Genomic DNA, 9,043 nt, shown 5'->3' on the forward strand with positions numbered 1-9,043 from the left:
ACTAACTCCGGTAACCAGCCCGATAAAACCAAGGTCAGAATGACCTATTCCATCGCAAATTCCCACGAAGCTCGCGTGAAAGAGCTATTAGAAACTATCCCCATGGATCATCTCAGCGGTGACGAAATGAACCATGTTAAATCTTTGTTAGAAAAGCACAATGATCTTTTCCATCTCCAAGGGGATCGTTTGGGAAAAACAAATGCGGTGACTCACAAAATCATCACGACGGATGATATTCCAATCCATGTTAAACAGTATCGCTACCCACCAATCCACAAGGACGAAATCAACAAGCAAATGTCCGAACTCTTACGGAATGACATAGTCGTTCCATCTAACTCACCTTATAATTCCCCCTTGTGGATTGTTCCTAAGAAAGCGGACGCCGAGGGTAACAAAAAATGGCGCATGGTAATCGATTACCGCGCATTAAACGAGAAATCGGTGGCCGACGCGTACCCGCTACCTAGTATTAACGAAATCCTAGATCAGTTAGGCAGCGCCGCATACTTCAGTGTGTTTGACTTAGCCAGCGGATTCCATCAGATAGGAATGGAGAAGGAGGATGCCGCGAAGACCGCCTTCTCCACGCCTTTCGGCCACTACGAATTCAACAGAATGCCATTCGGTCTCCGTAATGCTCCGGCTACCTTCCAAAGATTAATGGACACAGTCCTCTGCGGCCTACAAGGCAACGAACTCTTCGTGTACCTCGATGATATCGTGATCTACGCGCGTTCATTAGAAGAACATTATGCCAAATTCAATAAACTAGCCCGCCGACTGCGCGGAGCCAACCTCAAATTACAGCCCTCGAAATGCGGCTTCCTTCATAAGGAAGTGGCATACCTGGGACATCAGATTAGTCAAGACGGCGTCAGACCATGTCCAAAGAAAATTAATGCCGTACAAAATTTCCCACGACCTAAGAACGCGAAAAACGTGCGCGAATTTCTAGGCCTTGCAGGGTACTACCGCAAATTTATTAATGACTTCGCTAAAATCTCCAAACCCCTAACCCAACTCCTCGCCAAAGAGCACAATTTCGAATGGGGTCCAAAACAAGAAAAGGCCTTCGAAGACCTACGACAAGCTCTGTGTGACGAACCGGTCCTTCAATACCCGGATTTCGATAAGCCGTTTAACGTCACCTGCGATGCATCTGGATATGCCATCGGCGCCGTACTAAGCCAAGGCGAAGTAGGCAAGGATCGTCCCGTTGCCTATGCCTCAAGGATCCTGCAGGGCGCTGAAGTGAACTATTCTACAATAGAGAAGGAGTGCTTAGCAATAATATTCGCAGTACAGTATTTTAGACCATATATTTACGGCCGAAAATTTACACTAATCACAGACCATAAACCGCTGGTCTGGATGACGTCAGTAAAAGACCCTACGTCGCGCCTCCTCAGATGGCGCCTAAAACTGGCCGAGTTTGAATATAAAGTCGTCTACAAACCTGGAAAAGCGAATTCTAACGCTGATGCCCTCTCCCGAAACCCAGTTACGTTGCCCCTCTCATGGAGCACCCCTGGAGGCACATCGCCGCCAAGAGCACCGTTATCAAATCCAGGAACCCCTCTCTTCGATAACCGCCGAAGGAGATGGGCCGACTCGCATCTTATGCCACCGCCTCAGTCAATTCCCCCGAGGAAGAGGAAATCATCGTCAAATTCAACATCTGAACCACCATCGAAAACGCCACCACGCCCTAGGGCGAGTTCAGATGACGACAGCCTTTTGGTATCACCACCCCTAGTACCCGCCTCCAGTCAAGAGGAGTCACCCATAACAGGACTAGAGGACATTTTAACCGCCGTCCCCAGCCTAATTCCCCAACCAACGGGACCAAACTGGCTCGATGAAGAAGAAGAAACCTTACCCTCCGAGGACGAGGAAGAAGATGAGGAGCCAAGACGACAAGGGAGAATAACGTACCTCCGCGACCGACTAATTATGAGGAAAGATAATTTAGTATGTTTCACAACCCTGGATGGTCAACCTATAGACCCAGGAGCCGTAGACCTCCATAGACAAAGGAAACTGTCCGACGGTCGAGATCTGACCTTATTCAAAGCAAAGATAAGTAATTTCGGTAGCAACAAGCTGATACAGATACCCATCAAACCATCCCTGACTCACGAGGTTTCAACTGACGACCTAAAAGAATGTTTCCGGACATTACTTGATGTAGCCAACGAACTCAGACTGCGAACATTTTCAATCTCTAAAACCTATATAGACGACAATTCCATGGAGTACGTCTCGAACCTCCTCATCGCGACATTCGAAGACACCCCCGTACACATATTCTTCTGCGCAAACGAAATCCAGATACCGGCCGAAGATAGATGGAATGATATTATCGCAGAAAATCACGTCTCTGCGTACGCAGGGCACAAAGGAATTACAAAAACCCTGAAGAGAATCCGCGAAAGATATTGGTGGAGCGGTATGAAGATCCAGATAACGAACTACGTTAATAACTGCCTCAGTTGCCAACGTAATAAACTGACCAGGGTAAAAACGCGCCTGCCGATGAGAATAACGGATACACCCGGTAGAGCGTTCGATAAGGTGTCCATGGACATTGTAGGGCCCCTTCCAACAACCAACGACGGAAACACATACATCTTAACCATACAGGATCTATTAACGAAACACTCAACCGCAATCCCTCTCAAATCCGCCGATGCCATCAGCACTGCGGATGCATTTATAAACAATTTTATCTGTCGTTTCGGAACACCTAAAGCCATCCTAACGGATCAAGGAGCAAATTTCACAAGCTCCCTGATGAAGGCCATCGCAAAACGATTCAGAATAACTCGGCTGCAAACAACAGCCTTCCACCCTCAAAGCAACGGGTCAATCGAGAGATCCCACCACGTCTTAGCAGAATACCTGAAGCAATACGTCCACAAAAACAACTGGGACAAATGGGTCGATTTAGCAATGTTTAGTTACAATACAAGTGTCCACGAGGGCACAGATTTCACGCCGCACGAGTTAGTATTCGGCTCTTTGGCACGAGTCCCATCCGCCGATTCCTACTCCTACGAATGCGAAAACGACTCCTATACCCACTACCTCTCCCAATTGCAAAGAAAGATAACCGAAACCCAGATTCGCGCGCGCGGAAACTTAGTCTCCGCGAAAAGAAAATCCAAATCATACTACGATAGAAGAATTAACCCGGTAGAATTCAAGGTGGGAGAACAAGTATTCCTACTCAAAGAACCCTGCAAGGGCAAATTCGATGCGCAATATACGGGTCCTCACGAAATCTGCGACATCTTAGACTCAAACAATGTAAAAATTAAAGTAGGGAACCATTTTAAGATTGTACATGCAAACAAACTCAAGCGTGCGCCGAATAATCCAACGCAAACCCCGCGTCAGCGAAACGTGACACTCATCTGGAAGAAGATAAGAAAAGACAAAAGTGACAGTGACACCAGTGATTCCCCACCCACCCAAAACCCAACTATGCAAAATGAACAAAGCGAAATAAATTGCATAAAACCAGCCCCAGCCCCACGTGCCGACACCGACAACATTTCAGTGCGACCAGTGTTTCGTACAAATATAGGAAATACTCGCCGAGAACTGTGCTCCCTGCGCGGAGTACCTCCGGACGATGCGTCGCATGAATGAGTGTGTGATCGAGTGTTGAGCGAGAAATTTCTTCCTTGTAAGAAATTTCTTTTCCGCGTTGGGAGGTGTTACGTCGTCCGATGTACGACGTTGGCCTTGTACACACACTATGTATACAAGGTCTGATCTGCATAAGATCCACACACCGTCCCCTAGACATAAGAGCATAGTATTAAGATCTCATTATTCTATTGTTCTAATCCTTATCTCCGTCTTTACCCATCACCATAACTTCACCTTGATCAACACCTTACCTCAGTTTCAACCCATCACCACGACACATAATGCAATAAAGTATTGCATCACTCTGGAAGCATCTAGAAGCTTCTAGAAACGTCGAGAAGTCCAAAGACTGCTGCATCAGCAGTCCCACGCTCGTAGAGGGCAATAGGACAGCCACGAGACTGCAGCGTCAGCAGAAATGCACGTGCAGTCCCCGGGAGCGAAGACGCTGCTGCGTCAGCGGTTCTCCCACTCCGACGACTGAAGAACAAAGAGACTGCAGCGTCAGCTATCCCCACTCCGAACGAAGGAGGCAAGGCAGAGCGGACGCTTGCATCAGTCCGCCTCCATCTCGCGACTCGAGCAGTCCGCCTTCAGCCAGCGACTCGCACAGACGTGCCTACCTGGCCTCAGAGTCAGTCCGGCTTCTTCCGACTTCAAGAGCAGACGTGTTCAGTCTAGCTCCGCGAAAGTGAAGTGTGTCGATCCTTCACTCCTAATTCCAATTCCAATTCCAACTCTAACTCAACTCAACTCAAGTCCTAATTCTCATACATTAATCCTACAACATATTACTATATCCATTATTCATTAATCCAATTACTACTCCAATTATAATACTACTTACATATTGTATACCAGTGTACTTACCAGTTCTTATTTAATATATCGTTGTTATACCAGTGCTTCGGTCTTGTTATTCTTGTGTTAGTTCAACACCATCTTCCAATTCAGTTCTTGCATCGAATATATTAAACTCGTGACATATCCGGACTTGGTCTAAAGTGCGCAGTGGAAACGCTGAGCCGCCAATAAGGAATTTGTAGCGAGTCATAGAGAAGTTCTCGTGCCACGTCTAGAATTGGTCTAAAGAGCGCAGTGGAAACGCTGAGCCGCCACTATAGACGTGAAGCGAGTTAACTACCAAAAAGGTTAATAACAAGTGGAAGTTCATTTTCATTATATCATTAATATTCCATCATTACTATTCCTTACCCATGCGACGCCCACGTCGAGCGGGACGCAAGTATCAACTTGCTAAATCGAGACGCGCGTTGAGAAATAAAGCGGTGCTCGATCAAATCATTGCAACTACCGAGTGGACAGAACTTCTGGGAACTACCGAGCACATTCCGTGTGACGCGTCCGATTACGTTTCTGTATACGGTTGCCCTTGCAACCCTCCTAAAGAGGTCAACCACGCGGACCTCTCGCGAGCTCCGACGCCAGTTCTACATCCGGTCGATTGTCCAGAGGTGATCGACATAGCCGACGACGACGACAGCCGAGACACGATCATCGTTCCCAGGGTCCGTTGCCGAATCATCCGTGACGTTCCTCTGCCAGCTCATCAACGTGTCATCTTGCGGCCAGCATCCGAGGCCACTAACGTCGTCCCAAACCGAGCAGCAGCAACTCTGCCAGATCTTCCCCACCTCGAGGACATCTGTATAGAAGACCCGATGTACGACACTTATTGCCAGTACCGCCAGTTCCTGCTGCAACAATATTATTAGGCGTTAATACTGCATCACGGTGAGTCGTATAATGTCTTGTATAATTGCTGAATCCTGTAAACTCACCGTTTTCGTTGCATCATCTCGCGCGTGATTCTTGTCGGGACACTTCTTGTAACCGCGTCGGACGTTCTCTTCTTGACTGCATCATAGCAATATCGGTTGTCCTAGTGCATATGACAGCCCGCGGCTGTCTCGGCACGAAAGACCACTCCTCATTTTAATCATAATATCTCAACCGTCCGTCTGTCACTGTTCTCTTTTCTCTCTCCTGGTACCTGTAACAAAAACACAGTGACGGACGTGACAAATTTGGCGCAGTCGGTAGGACATCGAAGTGGTCGCTGATATTTGCATTAATAAGCCCCGACGCGTGTCAGTACGAAGTTCACATTTCTTAAATCCCATTTATATCTTTCAAAATGTCTCGCCCAATCACGCGATCTCAAAAGGATCTCCGAGCAGATCCTAACGCAGACCTTCCTCCAATGACCGAGGAAGAGTTACTCCTTTATGCGCAAGACCTCGCCCGTAGAGAGCAATATCTCAAAGAGGAAACAGATTTCATTGCCAAATTGCGTCTCAAACATGAAGAAGACGCACAAAACCAAAAAAATATGCTCGACGAAATACGAAAAGAGCTTCGCAACATTCAAATCACGAGTCAAAGCCTACGTCAACAATCGCCTACACCAGGCCCTAGTAACGTCTCTAATATGCGGGAACCTTCACCGCCAGAGCCACGCGAAATCCCACAGTATGAACCTACTGGCAATTTCGCTCTAAAACAAGCCGCCGAGCTTGTCCCTAGATTCGACGGAACTTCGTCTTCCGTCCTACAATTCATACGCGCATGCAAACGCGCGCGTGACACCGTACCGGCCACTGCAGAGCGTGCCCTCACAAAATTGCTCTGCAATAAACTCCACGATCGTGCTTATGCCGCTGTTACGTCGTCCGATGTACGACGTTGGCCTTGTACATACATTATGTATACAAGGTCCGATCTGCATAAGATCCATACACCGTCCCCTAGACATAAGAACATAATATTAAGATCTCATATATTCTATTGTTCTAATCCTTATCTCCGTCTCTATCCATCACCATAACTTCACCTTGATCAACACCTTACCTCAGTTTCAACCCATCACCACGACACATAATGCAATAAAGTATTGCATCACTCTGGAAGCATCTAGAAGCTTCTAGAAACGTCGAGAAGTCCAAAGACTGCTGCATCAGCAGTCCCACGCTCGTAGAGGGCAATAGGACAGCCACGAGACTGCAGCGTCAGCAGAAATGCACGTGCAGTCCCCGGGAGCGAAGACGCTGCTGCGTCAGCGGTTCTCCCACTCCGACGACTGAAGAACAAAGAGACTGCAGCGTCAGCTATCCCCACTCCGAACGAAGGAGGCAAGGCAGAGCAGGCGCTTGCATCAGTCCGCCTTCAGACAGCGACTCGAACGGTCCGCTCCAAGCGAGCGACTCGCACGGACGTGCCAGTCCGGCTTCTTCCGACTTCAAGAGCAGACGTGTTCAGTCTAGCTCCGCGATAGTGAAGTGTGTCGATCCTTCACTCCTAATTCCAATTCCAATTCCAACTCTAACTCAACTCAACTCAAGTCCTAATTCTCATACATTAATCCTATAACATATTACAATATCCATTATTCATTAATCCAATTACTACTCCTATTATAATACTACTTACATATTGTATACCAGTGTACTTACCAGTTCTTATTTAATATATCGTTGTTATACCAGTGCTTCGATCTTGTTATTCTTGTGTTAGTTCAACACCATCTTCCAATTCAGTTCTTGCATCGAATATATTAAACTCGTGACATATCCGGACTTGGTCTAAAGTGCGCAGTGGAAACGCTGAGCCGCCAATAAGGAATTTGAAGCGAGTCATAGAGAAGTTCTCGTGCCACGTCTAGAATTGGTCTAAAGTGCGCAGTGGAAACGCTGAGCCGCCACTATAGACGTGAAGCGAGTTAACTACCAAAAAGGTTAATAACAAGTGGAAGTTCATTTCATTATATTATTATTAATATTCCATCATTACTATTCCTTACCCATGCGACGCCCACGTCGAGCGGGACGCAAGTATCAACTTGCTAAATTGAGACGCGCGTTAAGAAATAAAGCGGTGCTCGATCAAATCATTGCCACTACCGAGTGGACAGAACTTCTGAGAACCACCGAGCACATTCCGTGTGACGCGTCCGATTACGTTTCTGTATACGGTTGCCCTTGCAACCCTCCTAAAGAGGTCAACCACGCGGATCTCTCGCGAGCTCCGACGCCAGTTCTACATCCGGTCGATTGTCCAGAGGTGATCGACATAGCCGACGACGACGACAGCCGAGACACGATCATCGTTCCCAGGGTCCGTTGCCGAATCATCCGTGACGTTCCTCTGCCAGCTCATCAACGTGTCATCTTGCGGCCAGCATCCAAGGCCACTAATGTCGTCCCGAGGAGAGCAGCAGCAACTCTGCCAGATCTTCCCCACCTCGAGGACATCTGTATAGAAGACCCGATGTACGACACCTACTGCCAGTACCGCCAGTTCCTGCTGCAACAATATTATTAGGCGTTAATACAGCATTGCGGTGAGTCGTATAATGTCTTGTATAATTGCTGAATCCTGTAAACTCACCGTTTTCGTTGCATCATCTCGCGCGTGATTCTTGTCGGGACACTTCTTGTAACCGCGTCGGACGTTCTCTTCTTGACTGCATCCATAGCAATATCGGTTGTCCTAGTGCATATGACAGCCCGCGGCTGTCTCGGCACGAAAGACCACTCCTCATTTAATCATAATATCTCAACCGTCCGTCTGTCACTGTTCTCTTTTCTCTCTCCTGGTACCTGTAACAAAAACACAGTGACGGACGTGACAAATTTGGCGCAGTCGGTAGGACATCGAAGTGGTCGCCGATATTTGCATTAATAAGCTCCGACGCGTGTCAGTACGAAATTCACATTTTAAATCTCATTTATATCCTCCAAAATGTCTCGCCCAATCACGCGATCTCAAAGGGATCTCCAAGCAGATCCTAACGCAGACCTTCCTCCAATGACCGAGGAAGAGTTACTCCTTTATGCGCAAGACCTCGCCCGTAAAGAGCAATATCTCAAAGAGGAAACTGATTTTATTGCCAAATTGCGTCTCAAATATGAAGAAGACGCACAAAACCAAAAGAATATGCTCGACGAAATACGAAAAGAGCTTCATAACATCCAAATCACGAGTCAAACCCTACGTCAACAATCGCCTACACCAGGCCCTAGTAACGTCTCTAATATGCGGGAACCTTCACCGCCAGAGCCACGCGAAATCCCACAGTATGAACCTACTGGCAATTTCGCTCTAAAACAAGCCGCCGAGCTTGTCCCTAGATTCGACGGAACTTCGTCTTCCGTCCTACAATTCATACGTGCATGCAAACGCGCGCGTGACACCGTACCGGCCACTGCAGAGCGTGCCCTCACAAAATTGCTCTGCAATAAACTCCACGATCGTGCTTATGCCGCTATAGAAGGCCAGCACATATTCACAATTTCTGCACTATGCGAGAAATTACGAACAGTACTGGGCCCATACAAATTCGTTGACCAGTACCGTGGCG

This window comes from Lasioglossum baleicum, unplaced genomic scaffold (assembly GCF_051020765.1).
Source record: "Lasioglossum baleicum unplaced genomic scaffold, iyLasBale1 scaffold0026, whole genome shotgun sequence".
In the NCBI taxonomy this organism is placed as follows: domain Eukaryota; kingdom Metazoa; phylum Arthropoda; class Insecta; order Hymenoptera; family Halictidae; genus Lasioglossum; species Lasioglossum baleicum.